The sequence below is a fragment of the Cupressus sempervirens genome, chromosome 4 (assembly GCF_028749045.1).
Source record: "Cupressus sempervirens isolate cs-2001-9-10 chromosome 4, ASM2874904v1, whole genome shotgun sequence".
Taxonomy (NCBI): domain Eukaryota; kingdom Viridiplantae; phylum Streptophyta; class Pinopsida; order Cupressales; family Cupressaceae; genus Cupressus; species Cupressus sempervirens.
Genome location: NC_143121.1, coordinates 178983585 through 179010200, shown reverse-complemented (window position 1 = coordinate 179010200; position 26616 = coordinate 178983585). Strand labels below are relative to the sequence as shown.

Sequence of the window (26616 nt, the reverse complement as noted above, 5' to 3'; positions counted from 1 at the left end):
TCAACAACTTTAGGCCATTGCCTTTGTCTCAAACTCCTTAGACATTTGATCCTACTTCCCCTAAAAGTAAGAATATGTTGGTCTAAATTTATTGCGGTAAGGTATTGGTTGCTGTTATGGATGATTGAGTTGATGGAGTCATAAGGGATGGAATGAAGTTCATCTGAGAATCAAGAGTACTATATAATCATGTAGAGGCCTTTCTCAAAGAAATAAAGGCTTAGGTTTGGGTCTAGGAAACTGATGAATTTAAATGGGTTAGCATGTCTACACAAATCCTAGAGATTAAGAGGTATGGGAATCCTAAGTTTCTAGTTGAAAGTCCTTGAAGATGGTGGATAAGTGCCTTATTTTGTTCCCTTTATAAGAACATTTTTTGGTAGAATTTCATGTTCTAAGTAGCTATATCAAAGGCAAGAAGCATGGAAGAAGAAGTAAAGGGGCTACGTGAACACATAGTGAACAATGTTAGGGCTATTAATGCTATTTTTTTTGGCATAACGGTAAAGTCAAGCATGACATGGATGTCAACATACAAGAATTTGAGGGAGATATAGGACCAATGAAGATAGAAGGAAATCCTACCCCTGGCGACTTTACTAAAGTGACAAGAACAAAGTCTTTACTCTATCTGTGTAGACTAGCTTCCCAGACATACTGCTAGAGTAGTAAAGTTAAAGTGGGAGAAAGAAGCATGGAAGATGTGGCTACTCAATCTGAAGACTCACAATGTTCCATCCCTTCAAGAGCTCATGAATACATATAAAGATTGGAAAAATGCATGTGAACTACATGAATAGAGTGAAACCAAATTGTTGAGCAAGAATTAGTTTTATCTACATAGTAGTTATTTATTGTTTCTTTCATATTAGTTGATACTGGGGACATGTGTCCAAAAACTATGCCTATAGTTATGTAACAATTTTATGTCCTTACTAGGAGCTTGTGTTTTCAAGGAGACCTCCCTAGTTATGCTGAGATGACTATATAATAGCGTAGGTGCGAAAAAGTTTTGGTAGAAAATTTAGTGTTTGATTTCATATTTTCAATGATATGATACATCTAAATATCTGGAATTAGAATTTCTTGTTTGTAAACTTTGATATTTTAATGAAAATATGGGAGTAATTCCAATTTGTGTATTTAAATTCATTGAATGTATGTTCCTATGTGAATGTCTCATTTCATACCATATATTATTATTTGTAGTTTTAGAGTGAGTGGGTGTTTATCAGTTGAATGGGTACTTTATTTATTCAATGAATTAGTTTGAGATGATGAGTAACATAAAAAAAATTATTCTCTATACATGCGATGCATTTCTTTGATTTTTTATTACACTCTACATCTAAGAATGATTAGTGACCTTAAATACTTTTGGGTAAAAAGTATGTACATCTATTAGGTTAGTGAGAATTCATTGAATACCTCATTAAGGAAGTTGTATCTTTTTCAAAATTAAGAGGGAAACAATCATAGCATGCTTACCCAACTGTTGGTTAACCATTTATTTCCAAAAATAGGGTAATAGAGTCATCTTAATAATTATTTTGCAAATGATAAAAATATATTAACCAACATGAGAATTGCATGAAAGAGGGCTTAATTGCATACTTCCTTAGTGTGATTTGAGTTTAGTAATGACATCCCTTAATCAAATTTTAGTTTTGGCCAATCTAAGATAATCTAACTTGAATTGTATTGAGAGTTATGTTTGGAAGCCCCTCTTTCTCTTGTATTGAATCACTTAGGGTGAAAGTGTTTGACTAATGAACTTATCTCATCTAGTTTACATTATTAAATTCATTTATTTCATTCCCCTCTAAATGAGGCCTAAAACTGTTAATGAAGCTTGCAAAGATATTAACTGGATTAAATCTATAAAATAAGAACTTGACAAAATTGAGAAGAATAAGATATGGACTTTAGTTCCCAAACCTAAAGATGAAAAAGTCATTGGAATTAAATCTTTCTAAAAAAAAAACTAATTAAGAGTGGTGAAGTGTTTATAAATAAAGCTAGATTAGTTTGCAAAGGATGTTCATAGATGGAAGTTATAGGTTTTGATGAGGCATTTTCCTATGTCGTTATAATTTTGATGTTAGATTATTTCATGCTTATATGACCTATAAGAATTTTAAATTATATTAGATGGATGTTAAATTGACATTTCTAAATGGAGATCTTAAGGAAGAAGTTTATATTGAGAAATCAAAATGAATTAATGTTGATAATCAAAAGGACACTATTTACCGATTGAAGAAAGTTCTATATGGATTGGAAGAAACCCCCAGAACTTTGTATGGAAGATTGGATAGATATTTAATGAAGATTGGTTTTAATAAAGGTACTGCAAAAAGTAATTTATACCTCAACATTAATTCAAAGAACATTTTAATTATTGAAGTCTTCGTGGATGATATTATTTTTGTAGGTAATGGTGAGATGATTTTAGATTTTCTAATTAAAAAAATTGAATTTGAGATTTCGATGATAGCTGAGATGGAGTTCTTTCTAGTTTTGCAAATTACTCAAACTAAGACCAAAATTTTCATATCATAGAGTATGTCCGAGTAGGAACTATTAAAAATAATTGGGATGGAAGACTCAAAGCCAGTTGGAACACTAATAGCTATAGATTATAAATTGACAAAAGGATAATGAACCTAAAAGCACCAATCAGACCAAGAATAGATATATTATTGGAGTTTTGCAGTATCTAACTCACATAGGAATTGGCATGTCTAACAAAGTTGTTATTTTTGCTAGATATCAAGTTAATCTAAAGGAACCATGTGTGGCTGCTATCAAAAGAATATTTGATATCTAAAAGGAACAATAGATTATATATTATGTTGCAATAGAGATAATGATTTTACACTTCATGTATACACTAATGTAGATTATATAGGTAATATTGATGACATAAAGAGCCCTAGTGGAGGAGAATTCTTTTTGGGAAGAAGATTAGTTTCACGGTTGAGTAAAAAGAAGGATAGTACTTCAAAATCTACTATCAAAGCTAAATATGTTATTGTATCTATTAGTTGTACACAAGTTGTTTGGATGAAGCAAATGTTGAAGGCTATCAGAGTTATTTATGATGATTTGATTACTATACATCATGACAATTCAAGTGCTACTAATATTCCAATGAACCCTATGTTACATTCAAGGATTAACTGCATTTCAATAAGGTATCACTTATTGAGAGAGACAGTGAATGAGAAAGAAGTCAAGTTAGAATATGTGGCTAGTAAGGAACAAATAACTAATATTTTTACAAATCCCTTACTGAAGGATCCCTTTGAATATCTCATCTAGGTATACTTGGGGCAATGGTTCCTCCTTTTTAGAATTGATTGATGTAGATAATACCAGTCTTGTAATCTTAATTGATTTATCCTACTCTTGGACTTGATGTTTTGAGAGATTCTCCCGAGGAGGAGTAGTTAATGTACATTTGATAGATCGAGTAGTTATTGAGTTATGCAAAGGGTGTGTTGGCCCTTTTTCATTGATTGCAAAGGGATAGAGAAAATAATGTGAAAAAATAGTTTGGTAAGAGTAAATCAAGTTTTATTAGAGCTTTATTGGGAGAGAGAGTTGTTACTATATGCATTGAAGGATTTTTACATCATAAGTTATCATCAATGCCAGATGGGGAGTTTTTAGAGATTGTGATTATTGAGAAGATTGTTGAGGCTATTGGATTACTATAATTTCTATTGGTTATGTTTGGAATTAATGTTTTGTCATTGATGTCAATATATATGTTTATTAGATAATGTATATGTTATTATTCAAACAAGGATTGATTTGGTAGTGACATGGTATAGTTCACCTATGCTTGCATATGTTATGGATTGATGTTTGGATAGTATGCATGCTATGTTTTCCATCATACATGGTGGTGATCTATTTCCTTTAATTTTTTGAACATTTGATGAAGATTAGTTACTATCAATATCTACTAGAGATTGTTTGAGATAGTCATTCAATTTTTCTTTGAGAGACTTTTTGTGGAGCAAGATTGGAATCTATGATTCAAGATAATCCACGAAGACATACATTCTTATGTTCTCTATAGATTTCCTTGAGGATTATTTGTGTGGAAGTTAGTTTCCTCATTAGACAGAGAAAGAGAATTTATTTCCTTGACTCAGTTAGGAAACATGTTGTTTGGATTATTGAGATTATCTATTTGAGTGTTAGCATGTTGATTATTATTATAAGATATTCTATATGTGTTAACACTAATGGAATTGCATTGGTTTGTGTAATTAATTTATATATTAGGTCTTATATTAAGCATACCTAATATATATTTGAGAGTTACATAAGTAAGTGAATTCATTTGTCAATTTGATGTGTCTGGCTATTAGTAAGATTATGATGATGTGAAGTTGTAGATGTGAGTATTGAATCAGAGCTGAGATTAGATTGGTTGATAAGAGGTATGAGTAGAATCTAATGTTGTGCTTCAAAGGAACTAAATTGGGATAGTTGCTAATTTCAGTTAGTTCATGTATGTGGATTATTGTCCACAGTGAATTATTGTTCACTCTTTGGGTTGTTTCTATGTGTATGAATTAGTGCACTTGTAAATAACACAACACTTCAATAGAACATTATCTTGTTAGTCAAAATACATCAAATTTATCAAAGAAAAAGAAAATGAAAGCTAACAAAAGTATCTTATTGTTCTCTATCTAAGAAGAGTGTGATTAAGTTGCCCTTAGATTGAGATCCTAATCAGTGACAATGAATGCTTAGAATGAGAGATTCAAAAACAATGCAATAACATGATTAAATGTGAGTTTGATTGTCAATTTTCATTATGAAATGAAATATTATCTAATTACTAGATGCAATTACCCAATCAAGCTATCAATTTTACAACATAACAATGACTAAGTGAATAGGCAACATAACACTTAAATGAAAGTGGATCCAGGCCATTTGAGCTTCAAATCCATCTTTTTTATAGAAATGGAGATGAAATGAATGATGTAGATTCAAAGTTCAGTATTTGTTAAGATTTATTCCCATTGGTTCATCGACAATCTCCTTGCCCACTTGTTCTCTTCGTGATGACATACATTTAAGAATAATTATTAGCACTCTTTTAATTAATTACTTTAGCCAAGTGCGTTTAACTATTTGATTTAATTAAATAGGCCAAGGTAATTAATACTTGATTTACGATCAATTAGTGAGGACTTAATGCTTGTTTGGATTTTTTTTTTAAAATTGATTTTGATGAATTATGTTAGTAATCGGGTTGGCATAATTGAGGGGCATGTCTTGATTTAGAGAAAAGAGGGCTTCTAGTCCACTAGCCCATTTTTTGGTGATTACATTTGCCCCCTCTTTGAATCGATGCACGAGAAGTGCATTGATTGAAATAAATTATATAACAACTTGATATGAAGCGATGAAATTATTCCTAATGTGTAGATTGAGAATTTCAAGTTTGATCAAATGAAATTCCATTGATTAAAGTTTCTAGCCATTGATTCTAAACTTGATGGAACACAAACCAACCATACCAACTTTAAAATTGAAGGAACAAAGACAAATAAAAGATTATTTTGATTAGAATATCGAATTTGATTCATACCATACCATACCCATTCTCGAAACATGCTGTAAAGAGGACTTATTTATGAAATAATCTTTTAAAGTGAAATCCTCTAATTAATTAAAACCACTATCAAACTAAAAATAGACAAAAACAACATTTATTATAAAGACACAATGCACACTTTGTCACAAATTTATAAAACAATTTTTTGAACGTACTTCTTGAAAAAACTATTATACAAAACTGCTAAACTATCTACAAAATAAACTACGAAAATGAGATCTTTTGAGAATAATTAAAAAAACTTCAAAAAAGACAAGGTCAAACTTATAAAATCATACAATATTCAAAATTGAAAACATCATCGTGGAAAAAGTATTAATATGGGAAATAACTAGGGAAGAACTTAAAAAATTTAATAATAAAAATATAAAAATACAAATGTCTTCCTATATAAAGATTTTCGGTGTCTGTAAATTGAACAGGCTTAAACTAAAAGGATAACCTTTTCCAGGCGCCTGGAAGCTGGAAACAAGGGCGGCCGCTACGTTGAGCGTTCTTGTAAAAAAAATCCTGGCCGCTACGTTTCATAATTTGCCGGCAAACGTCGTTCCCTACTTATCAATCCTCTAAAATCTCCGCGTTATATTCTTATGAGCCCGTCTTATTGGTGATGCTGTAATTTCATCTTAAACTGTATTTTGGTTTAGTACTGCTGACATTTTTTCAGTGATAAGGTTCATTTGGGTTACTTGAAATTTCATATTCGGCATTATTACCATTGATTTTACCGCTCAGGTTAGGCTCATTTGCGCTCCTTGAAATATAATCTTGTATTGCTTCCTTATATAAAATGCTCTGTGTTAGGCTCATTTGCGTTACTTAAATTCTAAGTTTCTTCTTTGGCTTATGTGCCCACTGTCATTGATATGCACGTGTTTAACTCATTTGGACTCTCCGAATTTCTCTTCCATCACTGATTTCCTTGATGGTTCTTATGTATAATTACTCTACTTGGATTAGTTTCATAGTTTTGTACTAATTTCTCTTTTTGTTTTCACTAGTTTCAGTTCAAATGACATTCTAAGTTCAGAATTTCATTGACAAGGATTTCGGATGGATTTGGGCACCATGAATGTGATAAATGGCGCTCAGTATGGTATGGGGGGCATGGCTCAGCCAAAATTAGAGTATAAGTGTCGAGATGGAAAGTCACTTTGGAGAAGAAGATGCAAAATGGCAGCTACTTTTTCCCCCCGTCATTTTTCAGGAACTCCATTATGCAGACATAAGATGAAACCTTCTACATCTGTAATTGCCAAGAGAAAGGGAGTTGCTACGGAAGTTCAGAGAACGGAGACAGGTAATATGTTCTTCCCGTACCCTGCAATTTGATTTGGCCCTCATCCAATGTGTAGTATGCCAGGCAAATTGTATTGAAAATCAATAAAAGTTTCTAAATACTATGTAGTGCAGTATCTAAACAAAATCAGCAGCAGCAGGTGTAACGTCCAAAAGGAATCTGCAACTCACTTGAAGCTTACATGACAACAGGCTTTTTTGGTGTTGTGACCCAATAGACTATTTCAATTCTGTTCCAGTAGAAATCATCTCGTTTTAGTACATTTCAATGCCAATGAAGCACGAAGTAGGAACGAAATACCAACGGGAGCACTAAAACGAATAAGCCGACTCCTCGGACAAAATGGTGAATTTAGTTTCAAAGAGAGAATATTTTGACTAGCAGAGTGTTTTAAGTTTTCGCACACAAAACATTGAAGCTTGGGTATGCGGGTCCTTTGCACTCAGCTCCGTCTCAAAACCATTTAGTACAGGGATCGTTACACGTACTCTGAATGCCAGTCTCATGCCATATCAGTATGCTTCTATGTTGCTAGAATTTTCATATTGATATAAGTTTATTTATTTCCTTCTTTTTTGTCTGGGGATCTGTAGTCTACCTCACTTCAACCCTCCTATGTCTTACCTTGTGTGCCGACACTGCACTGTTCATATTATTCATTGTTGTAATTTCAATTTGTAGGGCCTCTAATTTGTTTCACTCAATTATTATTAATTAATTTGTATGGTCTTCAATTTGTTGCACTCAATTATTAATTAATTAGTATGTATTGCTAAATGTAAATTCCTACTTGATTTTCTTAAGAATCCTTATATTTTAGACAAAGTAACGAGACTTGGACTCGGCTTAGACTCGGCAAGGGTAACTTGACTCGTGACCCAGCTTGGCGGTGACTCGGCAAAGTGAAAAAACCTCAAAATTTTGAGATTTTTTAGGATTTAAAGAACATTCCATGCACCCATTATTGAATAAAGCGTAAAGACACAATAACATCATTAAATAGAAGATAATTTGATCATAATGCACATACTTAAAGTTAAAACTTAAAAGTCAAACATCGATTACATAAGTACAATACTACAAAGGTAAATTGCTAAATACTATATTACTAGTAATTAAAGTTTAAATAGTAGCTGAAGCCTAAAGGAAATATTATAAAAGTAAAAGTGTAAAAGATAGAATCATATATAAAATGATAAATCCATGCAAACCATCAAAATGTATATGTATTATGTATTATGAAATCCAACACATCAAGATTCAATAGTCATCATCAAATTCAAATGTTTCAAATTCTGATCATATATTAAGTTAAACAAAAAGTTAAAACAAGACTATAAGTCTATAGCTATGGCACCTATTTGGAGTCCTCATCATCATCCTCATCGTCATCCTCATCCTCATCGTCATCCTCATCATCATCGTCATCCTCATCCTCATCCTCAACCTTAGGCTTAGTATAATCTATAAAATGCCTCTTAGTAAGGCGTCTAAGGTAGGTCTTGGATGTCTCAGTAGCCATAGCATCAGCCTGTGAGGTGCCTCTAGGATCAACTGTAGTCTCTTCCTTTGGCTCTGCCAATGTTTGTGAGGTGCCACTAGGAACAACTGGAGCTCTCTGGTCCTCTGCTGCCATACCCACAGCCTCAGCCTGGCCCTCTCTATCTGCCTGGTCAAGCCATTGTAGGTCCTCATCATCAAAGACAGGATCAGAAGCCTCAGTGATCCACTCAGACTCTGGATCAACCTCTTCTAGAGTAATCAGAGAGGTGTCACTATTCAAAATCTCCCTGATCTTAATGTGTAGGTTGTAGTGCACAAAGATTAGCCTATTCATTTTCTCCACAGACAACCTGTTACGCCTCTTCGAGTGGATGTGCTCGAACATGCTCCAGTTGCGCTCACATCCAGAAGCGCTACTTGGCTGGCTCAAAATGTGGATGGCGATTTGCTGAAAGTTTTTGGTTGAAGGCCCAAACATTTGCCACTATCTATCTCAATTTTGAAAAAAGGAAAACAAAAAAATATTAGTCTTATTTCAAAATTTGAACTTTAAGTTTAAAGCTAGAAATTTAGAAACTAGATTGTATAAGGCTTAAGCTGCAATTTTTACCTGGCTGCAATTTTATACGACCTTTGCAAATTTGACTTGAAAAAATGGCCCCTGATGCATTATTATAGGCATCCATCTCAACCAATATATCTGTGGGATTAGGGGATATCTTCGATATCATTGTGTATAGGCCACTAAGAACCTCCTCATCCGCCTTGAAATCATCACGAAAGCTGTATGCCAGATTGAGGTAACAGGCTGCTGCATGGATGGGCTTATGAAGCTGATTTTGCCATCTCTTATCAATTATCTCCCAAATAGGGCCATAGTTTTCCTCAACTCCTACATATTTGGCCTTAATAGCCTCCTTGGCCCTATCCATGCCCTCATAAATGTAGCCCATAGAGGGCTTCTCACCATCAACAACTCGTAAGAGGGATACAAAGGGCTCAGTGATCTATTAAACAATTAAACAAAAAAACAATTTAGTGAATGATGAAACTTTGTAAAGTTGCACAATGAAAATAAAACAAAAATATGTATGAGATAAATTAATTTATAAAATTTTAAGACTTAAGCTTTTAAAATTAAAATTTAAATTACCTCCACAATCTTTGAACACGGCTCCCAAAAACCTTCATCATCGTAAATGCATTTTGTTGCATCTATCCCTGCAGGGCTAGTGGCAAAGGAGGAGGAACTCCATTCTGGACCAACAAACAGACACCTCAACTCTAACCTTGAAGTCAGCAAGGATTTTAGTATGATAAAGTTAGAGGCAAATCTTGTGATATCAGGACGAGCCAACTCCTTTCCCTTCGTGTATTGCCTCATAGTGTTGAGGACCAAGGCATGATTGTAGATGAACTTGCAAAGATTTTTGGCCTTGGTAACACATGATTTCACCCATACAAGCTTGCCAATATCCTCTAACATGAGGTCGATGCAATGGGCCGCACATGGAGTCCAAAAGATTTTTGGGTGTCTCTCCATCAAAAGTTTTCCTGCAGCAATTTTAAATTAGTTAGTAAACAATGAAAATTTTTGATGTATTAAAAGACTTTTAATTTCCAAAATTTAATGAAAAACTAAAACAATTTTTTTAGGACTCAGAAAGTTAGAAGTTAAAATTTTACTTGCAGCAACATAATTAGTTGCATTATCAATCACTGCTTGGACAACATTCTCTTCCCCCACCTCCCTTATGACCTCCTCAATGGTCTCACATAAGAATGTTGCATTTTTCACACGTGAGGAAGCATCTATGGACCTCAAAAACATGGTGGATCCTGAAAATGAAAATTAAATAAAATAATTATCATTCAAGAATCAATAGTCAATAAAACAAAATTTTCGTTATTCAATAATAGTATACATTAAATTTTAGACTTCAAGAAGTAGAGCATGATGAATTACCTCCGCTAGAAACAAGAAAATTTAGGAGGGTTCTATTCCTCCTATCTATCCATCCATTTGTCATAATGGTACACCCTTTTTGGCTCCAAATCTTTTTATGGTCCTCCAACTCAAGTTTCATCTCCTCAACCATATCTAGTAAGAGGGGGCCAACTCATCTTCAGTGGGGGCTTTGAACTCCGCACCACAAATGAAAATTGCATCAATCATTCCTTGCCAATAAGGAGTCCTGTTACATTTATAAAAATATTTTAATTAGCATATTTCAAATTTTCAACATCAAGTTAAAAGTATAAAATTGAATATAAATTTTAAAACTTAAAACATAAAACAATCAAATATCAATGAAGTTGAAGTAACTAGCTGCTATAAATGGAATGTTGCAGAAAAACCAAAACTTGCAAATTGCTCCTTCTCCAGCTTCATGTATCTCCCTATTCCAACCCATGCTCTCAAGTGAGGGTTGTGCACTAAGAGTGGTACGCGGTACAAAAAAATTATCCAACCTACTAGATTTTCTGACTCTAGGACGAAAGACAAAGCCAATACTACTAGAAGGGGCAGCAACCATATCACCACTAGAAGTGCAAGGAATAGATGAAGAAGAAGAATGAGCAACAAAAGCAATAAGGACGATAGGGGGGACGGGAAGAACCTTCTCCAACACAGCCTACTGACTCGGAAACATTTGCAGATGAGCGTGGAAGGGAACTAGAACCAATTTGAGCTAACTCTTCTAATTGTTTTCTTTTTAATTCTTTTTCTTGTTCATATTTTTCCAAGGCTACATAACAAAAACGTTGAGCCTCAATAGTTGCAGCTCCACAAGGCTCAGTATCATGACCACGTATGCCAGCAATATGGTATTTTAATCTATTTATCCCCCACTATTAATGGTTTTGCAAAATAGACATTTTGTTTGAGTTCTCTTTCTACCTGGAAAGTCTATGGTGAACTTCCAATAGTCATCTTTTTTATTGCCTTTAGAGAGCTTGGGTTTTTTACCTCCAAAAGCCATTATGAGTAAGGAAAAATGTAAAGGTTGCTACAATAAGACATTTTAAACCAAATATTACCATTTCAGCATTGTATTTTATGAAGATCTAAAATTAAAAAAAACTCATAAACAAACAAAAAAATTCATGCAAAAAACCCATAAGCATAGAGAAAAAAATCATCAAAATCTAAACAATCAACTCTTACCTCTTTCAAATGCTTTGGGAAGTGTTGAGAAGAGCTCCTATAAACTCCTTGATGATCTAAATGCAAGCTCCACTGTCACAAATGCAAGGTTTTCTCCTCTTCCTTTCAGCTGGTTGCAAAATAAGAAAACTCTATATCTCTTCTACCTCTGTCTCTTTTTCTTCTTTTCACTATAGAGTGTTATGGGAGCCCTTTTAGGGTTATAAGAGTGAGAAAGATTTAAAAAAAACATTAAAAAAAGTTGCAAAAAAATAATATTTTAATGGTTGGATTTTTGCTTGCCACGGCCGATTCAAGCTTTGCCGGGTTAGGCCAGTCACTCTGTGACTCGCAAGTCGCGCGAGTCACGCGAGTCAGGCCACGTGACTCGTCGCTCACAAGTCACGGGTCATTGTGACTCGGCGGGGTCAACGCGGCTCGCTGACTCGTGTGACTCGCGTGACTCGCCGCGAGTCACGTTACTATGATTTTAGATTTTAAATTGTTATTTGAAAATTATTTTCACATTCCTGTCCATATTTTTTGAAAACAATGTGGGACAGTGCTCACACCTACCTTTTGGCAAGTTCAAACCTTTTTGAACTGAAGCAGCCGGAAATATACTGAGAGTATGGACCCAAGACTCAATTGGTCAACTTTTGGCCGAAATCCCTTATGTTACAGAAAAAGCTACTACATTAAAATTTCAGTCGTTTGTTTGAAGAGAAGTTTTCACAAGAGGTAGGGAGAACTAAACCTTGGTAGGAACTCATAGTCACTGTTAGATGAGTCTGTTCACAATTCCCCTAGAAACTTATACACATGTAGTTCAGTGTCACCGTATTCCACTGGCTGGATAATTGTCTTGGTTCCCTATCCTAGCATTTTCATATTTCCCAAAAGATGGAAGTAGAGTGTGGCATCCCTTATCAATACTTTAAAGTTTAATCACACGTGCAATCTTTTTGTATTTTCTGATTCATGTAATGCAGTTCAGTGTTAATGTATCCCACTGGCTGGATGACAGTCCCGGTTCCCTATCATAGTATGCTCATAATTTCCAAAATGGAATTAGAGTGTAACATCCCTTATCAATACTTTAAAGTCTAATCACACATGTAATTCTCTTGTATTTTCTGATTCATGTAATGCTGGAATATTATGGTAATCCTTTAATATTTCAAGGATATTACTGTGATGGCTGTCATCTGAACATAATAGAATACTGATATTGAGAACAATTAGATACAGTAAGATTTAGCAGAATATACATTCAAGGATCTGGGTCTGAACAAGATATTAATTATATCAAAATGGTGATGAAATGCGAACCAACTTTTCGACACAACTCAAAATGTCACCCAATTCATAGTAAGAATGCTAGGCTGCACAGTTGACTTGGAAAAGACTCAGGAAAGGACCCGGCAAAAGAAAAAAACCGTAGTTTTACATAAAAACAAAAAATAAATAAATTAATGCATTTAGAGAACGTAAGAGCCTTAATTGATACATTACACATGTCTTGTGAATCTCAAACACTCAAAATTTGAAATTTCGTCATAGTTGCAAACTTCAAAATTTATAGCAGCAGCATAAGTTTATAAATGTTTACAAAATTAGATATAATGATATGTCCAAATGTGAAAAACAACAAACTAGAGACTATATAATGATATGTTTGCCAAATGTGGAAAACAACAAACTAAAGACTACGTCCTAGTATTCCCTCTCCTATTATAACTCAATTTGGCATGGTTGAACTAGTAGGTGTTGAGGCATCTAAAGAAGGAGTTAATTCTTCTTCTTCAACATCAAAGTCCTATTGTGAGGTTTTCACACCATTGCCCCATTGCAAATGGGGACCCCCTATTTTTGCTTTAGCAGCAGTAGTAGTCGCGGTCTTGGGTGATTTTAGTTGGCAACATTTTCATGTCTCCAAGTCCGAGAGTGAGTTTGAGTGACTTTGGCCTGCTGGGAAGTAATGTCTTTTTGGGGTATGGGGAAGAGTTGAGCGAAGTTTGTCAGGAATACAGAACTGAAACCGAGGGATCTGGTATTGAATGAGTTAAAACCTTTTGAAATTCCTCATTCTAACTTCAATTCAACCTTAGAAAGTTAAGAAAGGTTGAGGGAGGTAACATTGTTGAAGGCATGCTGAATCTCTCACTTTGGCTAAGTTGGGAATTTTTAAGAATCTTTATAATAAGTCTTATGAAGTTGAAACTTATCTTTAGCATCCTGACAATCTTTATATGAATATAGTTATAAGACACTTATACTATTTGTATATATCCTCCGGCCTCTGAAGCTGAAAATGGCTAAATGGTGAATTGCGGGCATTATTCCCCAAGATGGTCAGAATTTCGCTCACTACAATCAAGCCTACAATGCGTAACATGATGAAAACTTGCAAATTTTCGATGAAGAATTGTGGGCAGATCCGATAGCTTTTAGCTCTTTGATATTGTTTTTTGTGATTGGTTGGGATGCCTAAGATAGGTTGGAGTCCTACCTTCTTTGGGCATCTTGCCCAAATTTAGATGATTTCTGCCCTCCTTTTGATAAATCCTTTGGTGCCTGAGAGTATGTTTGGAATTTCATCAAATTTGATGGAGAAATAGCTAGAGGGCTAGGAAGTTTGATAGGGATGGCTGATGTTTTGACTGGGAATGCCCAAATAGGGTTGGAATCTGACCCTCGTTGGGCATTAATGCTCAAATCTTGATGATTTCCATTCCTATTTTTCAAGCCAATCTTTGTGTAATGTCCCCTCTTTAGTTCGACATGACATTGATCATGGATTTTGCCTATTCCAGACTCTCGTAGGCAAATGGTGTGGAGAGAGAGTCAATTCTGCGGATCAGATGGTCATAGCTTGCTCTTGAAGAAGTGTTAAGAGGTTATATTTTATTATTATGTGTTATTGGGGCCTACATGTTATAATTTTAAGTTGAGTTGCACTTTTTATTTTATAAAATTACTTTATTATAAAAAGTGCATTATAATGAGATTTTATAAAGGATGTTTTTAGAAGTTCTAGAAAAAGTGCATTATAATGAGATGTTTCTAGAAGTTCTAGCAACTTCTTAGAAAAGTGAATAAATAGAGGGCTGGGCCTCTCATTTTGGACATGCTTGGATTTGAGATTTCTTCTACTTCTTCCATTGTGGAGCAAATTTGTAGTCTCTTGGGTCTGCAAATTATTTGATCTTTGGGAACGAATCACTCCCTTGGATTGGCGACTTTGAGGGTGTGAAATATCACCTGAATTGTTGCATTTGAGGAGTTGGTAATTCAGCCATCTCATTTGGACTTCATTGAGATTCAGTTATAAGGGTTTACTTTGGTTGGAATAAGGGTTTCAGTTGTGCCCTAGCATTTGTGGATTGATTAACAGGGTTTGTAGACACAGTTGTGCATTATTTTCAGACTGCCAGTCTAGGGTTTGGACCCACGTTTTTGCTCATAACTCCTAATTGGCTTGACGGATGAATTTCATATTTTAGGGGGTTATTCAGCAACCCTAGGCGCCCAGATTTATTGCTTTTGGAGTGACAAAAAATGCTGCAATATTTTTATCTAGCAGCCGTACCAGGCCGTACTTGTACGGCCCTGTCAGTTGGGCAGCAGCAGCAATTTTGTGAGTCGGTTTGGGGCAGATTGTGAGGTCTTCGTGTGGCATTAATTCAGCATTCATATCCGGCAAAATTGGAGCTATTCCAGGTGCACAAACTGAAGTTTTGATTGCCAAAATATTGCATGTTATGGATTAGAACAGTCAACACTGTCATTGCATAAATAGTTATTTCCAGTCTTTAATAACTGTTGTAAAGTTTTGTCATTTGCATTCCAAATCTGAACTGGGTTATTGTTCATGTCATAACATTGCATCGTCAAGAGCTTGATGTATTAGAAGTGCATAGTTGTGACAGTCTCTCATTGTAATCAGTTCTATTTGCTGTCATAAAATCAGAATTGCGTTGGACTTCATATTTGAGTTTCATATTGTCATCTATCTCTTAGATTGGTAGTGTTATAATCTGGAATTGTTGTTCATACATTATTGGCATCATATATTGAGGTTTTGTTGTACAACAATTAGTAATATTGCAGCCTTATTCGGTTACATGCCAACTGTTTGACAAAATTCCTAAGTCCAGTTTGAGGGTTTCAGTGGCCTTTATAGTAAGGGTCATTACACTTTGGGTGTCAAGAGAATGACAATTTTGCAAATTTGGAGAGGAAATAGTTGAGATGGGGCTGGAGTTTAGTAAAGATGATCAGATTTTTGTGGGAAAATGCCCAAGAAGAGTCAGAATCAGAACCACCTTGGGCAATTTTTCTCAAAATCATGCAAATTCTGCTCCATAGTTTTAGCATGATTTGAGGCATGAGTTGATTTGGGGAAGAAATGAACATAGTTTGAACTAAAATCTGATTGAAGGAATTGGAGCAAGGTAGATTTAAGTTGATCTAATGAGAATTCCTAAGAAGGGTTTGAATCCGACCCTCCTTGAGCAATTTTTGCCCAAAACTTGATGGTTTTCGACCTCCCAATTATGCTAATATCAATCTCTAAATTCATTGTGTTGCAAGAAAATAATGGTGTGCTGAGAGTTCATTTGCAAATTGAACATTTGGGTGGGCAAGTTTGATGCTGGATTTGAAGACATTGTCCAAGAAGGGTTGGAATCCAACCCTCCTTGGGCATTAATGCCCAAACTTCTGTAATTTCTGACCCCCCTTATTTAGGCCAGATCTTGTCGCAATAAATGGGGACATGCTTTGATTTTTGTTTGCAAGCTGAATATCTTGAAGGCAGATTTGATTTTTGTTTAAAAGACATTGTCCAAGAGAGTGCAGAATCTGGCCTCTCCTGGACATTTTTTTCCTATTTCCACCCAGCTATTAAGTGCAGGCCACTTTTTCTTGGAGAAGTAAATGCAAAATTTAAACAAAACAAACCAATCCTCCATATGCAGGGCTTTTGTATGTGCGATTTGAGTTAAATTTTAATTGAATTTTATTGGCTAAAAGAAGCCAGGTCAGCCTTGCTTATTAGCGCCTCTTGACATCTTAAGTCACCTAAAAATGAGAGCTGAAGCCGTTCATTTGAACACCAAATCAAGAACAATTTTACTCTGCCATTTCCTGCGAGTTAGCTCTGTATTTTAGCTGTGAAGTCCATCAAACTCTACTAGAAGGCTGGCATCAAATCATCCCAATTTGACAATGCAATGTCTCTGCAGTATTAGGCAGTAAATCTGGCTTCTGTGGCACCAAATGGTCTTCATAAAGGTGGTGGGTTGGACAGGTAGCAGATCAACACAAACAAAGGTATAAAAGTAAAACCTCTTCAAAGGCGACAATTTTGGACAACTATGGACGGATTCTCCCAAAAATCAGAAGTAAAAGTGGCAGGAAAAACGAAATCTGGACATGTCATGGATGAAAAAAATAGTTTATTTCCCAGATTTTAGCATAATTTCATTCGAAATTTGCGAGTGGAAGCGAGTTTTGATCTTGAGATAAAGGAAAATATATTTCATTTTAATGTTGATGTAATATAAAGGAAAATATATTATCATGAAAGCTTTCAGATTTCTTCATTTTGATATACTCATCAATTTTACAAAACTTAATGCATTCTTTTATTCTTTGTAGTGCAAGGTAGATTCAAGGGACTAGCTAAGCTAGAAGGCAAGGGGGAGATTCAAGCAAGATCAAGGTCAAGCTTGAGGTCTCCAAATAAGAAGAGAGATTTATATCAGACTATCAAAGGAAAATCCAAATCAAGCCCAGATAGATGAAGACTACAAGAAATTCACTAAGTCCAAATTTCAAGATGCGAATTCAAGTTAGGGCTATGGAGAAAATTTCCAAGGGATGGAGGAGATTCGAAAGATGAAATAATTTGAAAGCATGAGCCATCATAATCATCCATAGGAGGCTACTAGTTTCGGAAGAGTTAATCAAAGTTAGAAAGGTTGGGAATCAATAATTTCTTCATCTAGTGTTACTTTCTAATAAGTGAGCAAGAAATAGTTGCAGTTCTAACAAACATTTCTCAAGCTAGGATTCAAAACGCATGCTCTTAAATAGATCTACAAGATAAAGTTGATGAGGTGGCGCCAAGGTGTCTACTCCACTCATAAATTCCAGATTCAAGCACAAATAATCATATCATGCCAAGTGTCCTATTTTCTCATTGGTTATCAAACCTATGTAATTTTCTTATTGGCTCACAATGTGATGCCCTCTTGTAATTGGTTATAAATTTGGCAACCTTAATTAGGGTTTATAGGGTTAAATTTGGTCCTTGATCTTCAATCGATCTTGGCCATTCATTGTAATTGAGCCCTCTATATAAAGGCTTCCTCACATCATTTGTAAAGAGAGTTATGTTGGAGAATTGTTGCCAAAGCACTACCAAAATTGTTGTTTATTCATTGTTGTGCTTGCATCATAGATGTATATGATCATTTTGGAGTATTGCATGGTTCTTTGCATCTATCACTTAGATTAGGATTTCATATCATGCCAAATAGAGGTTGAAATGGATGGATAAAAGTTATTGTTGGATAGTGATTAGTGGTGAAGCTAGTGTCCACACCTTTTGTTCCTTGTTGGTTGTAAGTAAAGATGTAAGGTTAGACCAGGCCTAAATTGCAAGTTTTTAACTTCTATTGGAGATGTTTATTTGGATCGCGCCTTCATAGTGTATTTGGATGAATATTGACAATTTGAAAATCATTCTCGCATCCCTAGAAGCTAGCACCTTTCTATGCCAAGACGATAAGGCGAAGCAAGGATTGGTTAGTGACTTTTACCCCATAAACAAGATTATCTTACCTTCCTAAGATAGCTTTTGTTTCCCTCCAAGTTGTTTAGTTAGAAGTGATTTAAAGTAGTTGAAACAATTGATATCCATCGATTGAATAGTGTAAGTCTCTTTGTGATAACACAATAAGAAGGAACCTTGAGGTTGTCTCGTTTGATCGCATAATCTGCCTATTTTGTTTAGCATATGAGCATCCTTATTCAAGAGAGAGTTGGAAATTTAGTGCTTTATCCTGAGATACTAAGTATTCAATTTCGCATATTGTAGTAGAACAAAGGTCACATCAACAAGGCCTTGTCTTCGTCATCCTCCATATCATTAAAATCATCCAATGTTGCTTCTTCTGTTTATGCTTCTCTCTCTAAATCTCTGGTATCTTCTTCAGGAAGGACATCATCACCATCATCTTGTTCATTTTTTTGATTAGATGTTGATTGTTCAACTTCTCCATACCCTAAAACCCATTATGACCAAGAGCAAACAACAAAAGGATGAAAAAGTAAAAAAATCGATTTATAAATTGTCTTGATGTGTTTTTTGGGCGGTGAGAATCCTTGCTGCAAACTTGCGAGTCCCAATGTTTGACTTGGGCAGGTCCATGCCTCAGACTCTCGAGTCCAACAAGAGTGACTTGCTTGGACTCGACTCCCGAATCCATAGCGAGTCGACTTGGCTTACCATTTTTGGATTCGCGAGTCTAGACTAGTCTGTGGTGAGTCTGGTAATTTTTAAACTATGCTAAGTTGTATGACTGCTAGATCTGGACTGTATGGTGATAGTAGAGGTGGTACAACGACACTATTAATGTAATCTATGGACTGAATAATGGGGCAGAAAGAAAAATAAGCAATCAAGGGGTACTTCAAAATATTACCACTAAAACAGACACCATATGTGGAACTCGATCATGATCTTCAATGCAAATCAAGTCCTTCAAAACTGCTCCTAATCACCTAAATTTGGATATAGTTTTTGAAAGCTTAGCCCAATACGTTCTCTTTGTGGAATCTTTTCATTTGAGATAAGATGGTATTTTTCTCTCCAATCCCAAATGGAAACCAAGAGTGTTTTCATCCTCCAAATTTCTGCACACTGTAGGTTTTACTCTTCGTCTTCAAATGAAAAGATGAACATAAGTACTTGAGTTTGGTAAAGTATTTGATTACAATAATGATGGATGCTCACTTTGATCAATTCTTTCTCCTTTTAAAATTCCTTTTGGATACCCTTAAATTTGAATTCTCCTTTATCTCTTAAAGTTTGCTCTTAAATTGTTTAACATATAATATTCAAATGTTCTCTTTAAAATAAAGTTAGTAAGCTCAAAGAAATTTTATATTATTAAGAAATGAAGAAATAGGTTCTTGATTGATTTAATTAGAAAATTGGGCATGAGAGGTTGCCCTTCTGAAAATTGGTTGGCCTCAAGTAATATAAGTTCAACAAATTTGATTCTTCAAAAATGACAATCTTTGTAATATGAGAACCCAATTCATCTTCGAGAGTTGGCAAATGCATGTCTTTGATTACCTGTTGGATGCAATAGTTTCATTAAATCATATAATTCTTTGAAGGTTCGATCATGTAGTTCCTATGAAATCGTCTCCATTCCTTTGTGGGTTGCAGACATTATGTTTACTTATTTTTTAATTGCTTTGCTTGCTGTTCTGCAATCCCTTGCAAGACTTTTTGAGACTCCTTAGTGTAACATTTCCTATTGGGGCACACTTGTTTTACGCTTTAAAATTCCCAACTAGGGTTTGGATTAAGTTGAGCAAATGGAATTTTAACTTAGTTGCTCGATGTAGAACCTACAATCTGATTAGTTTTCAAAGGATGAATAAACATATAGTGGAGTATAATAGTATACAGTATATGTGGGGTTCCTTTGAGGCTTGCTCCATGACTCATTTGCATTGAATCCCATGGGAAGAAATGCAAGGTGCCTTGAGCCTATCCATCAGGTTCAAGGTAGAGAGGTACATCAATTTATCGGCCTCTTAAGGGGCACATAAATACATCTGTTATATTGGCCTCACTTTGGCACATAAGCATATATATCGTATTGGCCTCCACAAGGGCATGATAATATATCCGTCATTTGGCCTCTTAATCAACTTGGATGGATCACTTGGCTACTTACCATCCTTATACCCCTATATGTCCCCTCCATAATGAGACAGCATATTGGATGAAGCTTTGAAGGAATTGATGGATTTATTCTATTATTCATATGCAGAATTATAACAAGAACAATTTATACACAACATATAAACGGCGTTTTAAAAAAAAATAATGACACAGCCAAGATGTAATGCATTATATTTCATAGCACACTATTTGAAGAGATATCTAGGCTGCTGGTCAATATACTAATTTCTGAATCTGAAGGCTCTTTGGAGTGTCTTTGATTGTATTTCTTTGATGCCACACAACTATGGGATCACAATAAGTCTTTTGCTATGTTATGATTCCCCTCACTGTCTGTTTAATTATTTTCTGCGGTATATGTATTTTCTTCTGCTGCTCACCGATGCTTCCTTGGAGTCTATTGTTTCTCATATTTATCCCTAATAAATAGGAGGTTTTTTCCACTATAAGTCAAATAGTGATATTGCTATGAAGATTAATTGTGTAGTTTTTGAGTTAGACTCATTGACTCATGTTGTGTGAGTAGTGATTCACAAGAACCCACCTCTCATGAGAATAACACTTAGCACTCATGGCATCTAGGTCAAGCATTGGGCCGTACTGTGAGGTCACCCATCCGATTACCATTCCAACTCAAGTGCGTTTAACAATGGAGTCTCCTCCAAGGTTAAGCTTAGTTAGCTTGCAATATTAGGATGCTGAAAATAGAAAAGGGACTTCCAAATATAGGAACAACGGTCGTAATCCACATGAGTCAAGAGGAAGGGAGATGAAGATGTCATAAATTTGTTTGTCCAACAAAGGACAACAAGATGCCACACCATCCACCGCCAACACTACACCACTATTTGGAAGGATGTCTTTGCATCAATTTGAACAAAAATCCTCTTTGCGGCAATAGGGAACTAAATGTAGAAGAGCTTGCGACAAGGAGCCTAGATATGACCTTTCAATTCAAAACCTAACTCATAATCCCACCTTAGCCCTTGTGGATATAAGTTCGGTACCATTCGTTGCTTTGTTTTCCAACATTTCGGCCTCACTATTGCCTTCTCAACAAATATGATTGATGGTATACAATTCAAAATTTTGGAGGAGTTCTTGGGCTTGCTCTAGTAGGGTCCACAATTTATGATTCAGTGCGGATCTTGTTCTAAGGGTGTTAGTTACCAAAAACAATCTGCTTTAATTACAATCTTTTGATAGCCATTTTGTTGAAAACATGAAGAACTACCGAGAATTCTACCTTATTGTTTGTACATATTGGAAGTAGTTTATAAGAGCTACAAATCTTTAAACCAACCCAATCTTGGATGATGCAACCTGTACTGAGGGCCCTGAGTTTGTAATGTCCCCGTTTTTGGCAAGTCTATGTAGTCGATGGAGTTAGCTCATCATAGCGACCCTTGTGAGTTGACATGGTGTTTTGGGGGTCCCAGTTGTGGACTTACTATTTTTTAGTAATTCTATTTTTGGCAGTGTTGTGGGTGGCTATGGCAGTTGGTCGTCACCTGTAGTAAATAAGGTTAATAATTGTATGAGCTCTTATTTATTCATTAATTAGTAAGTTGCATTATTATAATAATATTTATGTTATTATAATAATTGACATTAAGAGATATTTCTAAAAAGTGTGTTGGAAAGTTTCTAGTGTCGAGTTCTTTCGAGTTCTTTTGGGAAACTTCCACAATTTATGAAGTGGAGCTCTTTAGGAAAGTTTGGCCAACAAAATATTATAAATAGGAGCTCATTTCATTGGAAAAAGGACTTTTGAATATTTATTTTCTTTTGATGCCTTTGTGGCTTTTTCTGAGTTTTCTGAATAGTGTGCCCTTGCTGAAGTATAAGGGTTTGGTTCTGAGTTGTTCATTGATTCCACAGCTGAGGTATTGTGGTACAAGCTTTGAGTACTTTACCAATTCTCCTTACTGTGCTCACTATATCTAGGGAAAGATTCATTTTGTGGTGTGATTTGAAGGAAGATTATTTGCTGGAGTTTGTATTGGATCTTTCATGAGAAGTTTCTGAAAATTCTGAGAATTGCCTTGAAGGATAGCTTGTGACTTGCTGCTGCTGTAAAGATAAGATAATGATATTAATGTAAAGTAATTTGCCAATTATTCTCACTGTGTCCAAGGAGATTATTTGTGGCATTTAGAAAGAGAAATCATTGAGAGATCATAATCAATTTGCTGTGGTATCCAAGACATTTGAAATTAGGGAGCTGTGGGTTGCCGATTTGTACCAGAAGGACAACATTTCATCTTGTTGTGGCACATTTGGCACTTCATTGTCTTACCTAGAGCCTGGGCTATAGTTACATTGGGTCGGCAGTTCATTTATGACCACGTGGGAACTTGTTCTGCAAACATAGATGTGTCAGTAAGGCCAGCGTTCAATTATTTTGGGCTTGCGATCTGCTACAGGACCCAGCATTCAGTTTGTAATGGTCAAAGACTCCTTCCTTTTACAATTACGATTTGTCTTAAGAGGGGCTGCTGAGATATGTGTATTATTGTGAAACAAGGGGCATGATATAAGCTGGAAAGCCTGTAAGCAATTTGTATAAGTTGCGAATTAATTTTGAAGACTAGTGTGAGTGTTACCTGTGACTATGATTTGGTTCAAAGAGGGTGGCATTAAGTTCATTGACTGCCACGACATCATGAGGTTCAATGTTCTATTTTAAATAAATTGTGATCTGCAACAATTTTTAATACAATGAATGATAAGAGGATATTGCTCTTGTTTTAATTGGTATCATAGTTCAATCCGTACCAAGACCGAAATTTAATGAGGGGATGTTCATAGTCCCAACTTTGTTTACTATTTATCAATATTTGGTATATGTGTTGCTTACCGAATGTTTGACAAAATGTCAAACAATAACTCTGCATAGGAAATTATGATAAAGAGCAGTAACCAGACAGGGTTATTTCAGAGTTGCACCTCGAGGTTCATTCAAAACTCAACTGAAGTCAACCACGCTAAGGAGACCGGACCACTTGATACCTTGTCAAAAGAGAAATTGACCCCTCTGGCCCAAGCCATAGAGGAACCCTCAACTTCTGCTAATTGAGTCTCATTTTGCCATCCCATTATGTGAAGGAAACATTCTTTGATCCACACTGGAAGAGTTTTCGGATAACAACTTCCACAATTGTTGCCTCAATTTTATTCTGCAATGATGGAAGGCTCATTTCCTTGTCTTGGAATATTCATCTATTCCTTTCTTTCCACAATTTGTAATGCCCCGCCAAGGGATCCAAAAGAATTAACCTAAAGTTTCACTAAGTTTGGTAGCATTTTTTTAAAATTTTAAAAACATGGAAGTTAAACCATTCACATCAAACACATAGTAGCGGAAGCAATAACATCATTCAACTGAAAGTATACATAAACATACATAATAGGTTACATTCCTTAAGGATCCCTTAACGTTGAATCACATTTAAATTAACTAATATCAATTCCATCTAATACCATATCCACATGAAAGAATAATGTAAAGTCCAACGTCCTTAAACAATATACATTTGTTCCACATGTCCCTTAGTAAATTAATTTTCAGAATGCTCAATCACCCACTGTACATGTCACAAGGTATGAAAGGCTTAAAAGAATATATGTATGTGAAAATAAAGTACATCAGCCTATTCTAATCCATGATGCAAGTGTAATAAAGTAAATGAAACCATATACCATATATGAAACATCATCATGAAAGATATAACATCCATCATAAAAGATAACCATATATTATAAAACACAATTAACTAAGTGTGCGGTTCCTCCCAACCGTCAATAGCATCATTAGACCATCGTGGGCCCTAGCCATCCCTCTGCGCGTAACATCCTAAGTCACCGAAGAGATCATCGGTATTATCATAGTAAGAATGTCACTCCTAAAATATACTACAACATATGCAAAAAGAAATCTAACATGCTACAACATATGCATAAAGAGATCTAACATACAAAAATAAAGCATAAGATGACTCTACAAGTAGATAACATCATTTATCACATACTAATCATCAATATAATGATACGTGTCCATCATAATGATCCAAGAACAGAATGAAGATAAATGGCAACAAAGAATGCTCCAACCACGGTGTCTTAGACGGATCCCAAATGGTAAGAGTGAAGAAGCACTACCACTCGACTGCGTGGGACCTAAATGGCCCACTCCCACCGCGCTGAGGAGAAAGTCTCAAGTCCCAAACAGGATATCAAATCACATAGCACAAGTACTCTCTAAGTCCAGGAATCTTAAAAGTGTGCTAACTCAAAGGTTCTAACATAAAGGTCGACACTTATACCCAGAGGCACACAAGACACGTAGGAAACCTACTATGTAAGCGGGAAAGTGTCATCGCACGAATCACGCTAGAGTTACCACGATAGTCTCTCAATAGACCCTAGCCCCCTAGTGATCCCTATTCGGCCACTAATATCCTCTCGTATTGACGAGGCATACTACGGAATGCAAGGTCGCAACCAAACATTCTCTCTACTCCCATCCTAGTCTGTACTAGCACTCGAGGCATGGGTATACAATTATCTTATTAGGTTCATTTAGGTCAGTATTTAGTGTAATGATTTCACTTATTAAACAACTTACAATGAGTTACCCTGGCAACCACTTAGGGCCTCGGCCCCCATTGCAAGCCACTTTCCGACACTACATGTAGATAACCTACCCTAAGCTCATGAAATCACAAAATCACAGAATTACCTCAGTCTTATACAAGCGACTGAAAAACATCATAAAGATAATCATAATAACATATCAGTTCTCTGCGAGCAATTGAAAAGCATCAAATGACAATTCACAGTGTCCATTGGTTCTCAATGAGCAACTGGAAAATATCTCAAAATAATATTGTTCAAAGACTTCCAAAATGGTCAAGTCATACATGTCACAACATGACATCATCAAGATCAAACAAACACTTCAGTCCCATCAAGGCAACTAGAAAGTAATCCAAATACAACTAATAAGTAGGAGATGATTTCCACAGCAAGTCAAATTGTGATATTGCTATCAGGATTTAACTGTGTGATTTTTGAGTCAAACTCATTGACCCATGTTTCATGAGTAGTGATTCAACATGAATCCATCTCTCATGAGAATAAATGGAACACTTAGCACTCATTGGATCTAGGTGATGCTCACAGGGGTGAAGCACCGAGACTTCCCGGGAGGTCACCCATCCCAGTACTACTCCAGCCTGAGTGGACATATGTCAAAAGTGACTCAAAAGTGGTTACATATATCACAGCTTACACAGTAAGACTGGAAGCAATATCAATCAATAAACCACACACATCATAGAGCATGCCATCTCATAACCATGGTTGGGTTTAAAAAGATCGAGATTAAAAGACATCAGCATGACATCACATATCATAACCCCTGAGCCTCTGGTAAACGTCCTATAACTGGTCAACCATCTAGTCAACCCAAAAACCCAAAACAGATATCATAGAGAACACAAAATGTAAGCACATGTTCTGGTTCGTTAAAAGCTCATAGTTGAGTTAAGTATGGGGTTTCAATTTTCGTTTCAAATTTAGATATCAAGTGAAGGAAAATTTGTACGTTTTTTCTAACCCATGTATTAGTTTCAATGGATCGAAGTTTTTCCTCCATAACTCTTCAAATTTTCTAAAATGTTCTAGGAGTATTTTACATATTCACTATATTGAAAAAGACCCCCCCTTCCATATTTTAAATTCAATTTCTCTATACTACTTTGGGAAGGATTATTCTTTTAAATCATATATCGCTTTCAAATAACTCAATTTACAATTTTGAGAAACCCAAAATAATTGGATAACTTAAATATTTCAATTATAACATTCTCATTAACCTTAATTAAACTAATTTTAATTAAATAAATTTATTAATTCTAAATATAAAACTATATCATTTATTTATAATTTTATTAACTTGATTAATTAATTAAATAAAATTTCATTAATATAATATATATAATAATTAATATTAAAAAATT

The 26616-nt window shown here is 35.2% G+C and overlaps 1 pseudogene across 1 annotated transcript in view; it reads left to right on the top strand.

The window, feature by feature from the left end:
• Positions 1-6068: 6068 nt before the first annotated feature.
• The window catches only part of LOC149560554 (ribonuclease J-like), a 314963-nt pseudogene continuing 294415 nt past the window's right edge, over positions 6069-26616 (top strand). The window contains exons 1-2 of the transcript XR_016363705.1: positions 6069-6385; positions 6658-6950. The product of XR_016363705.1 is annotated as a ribonuclease J-like (transcript). The remainder of the gene's footprint in view (positions 6386-6657; positions 6951-26616) is intronic.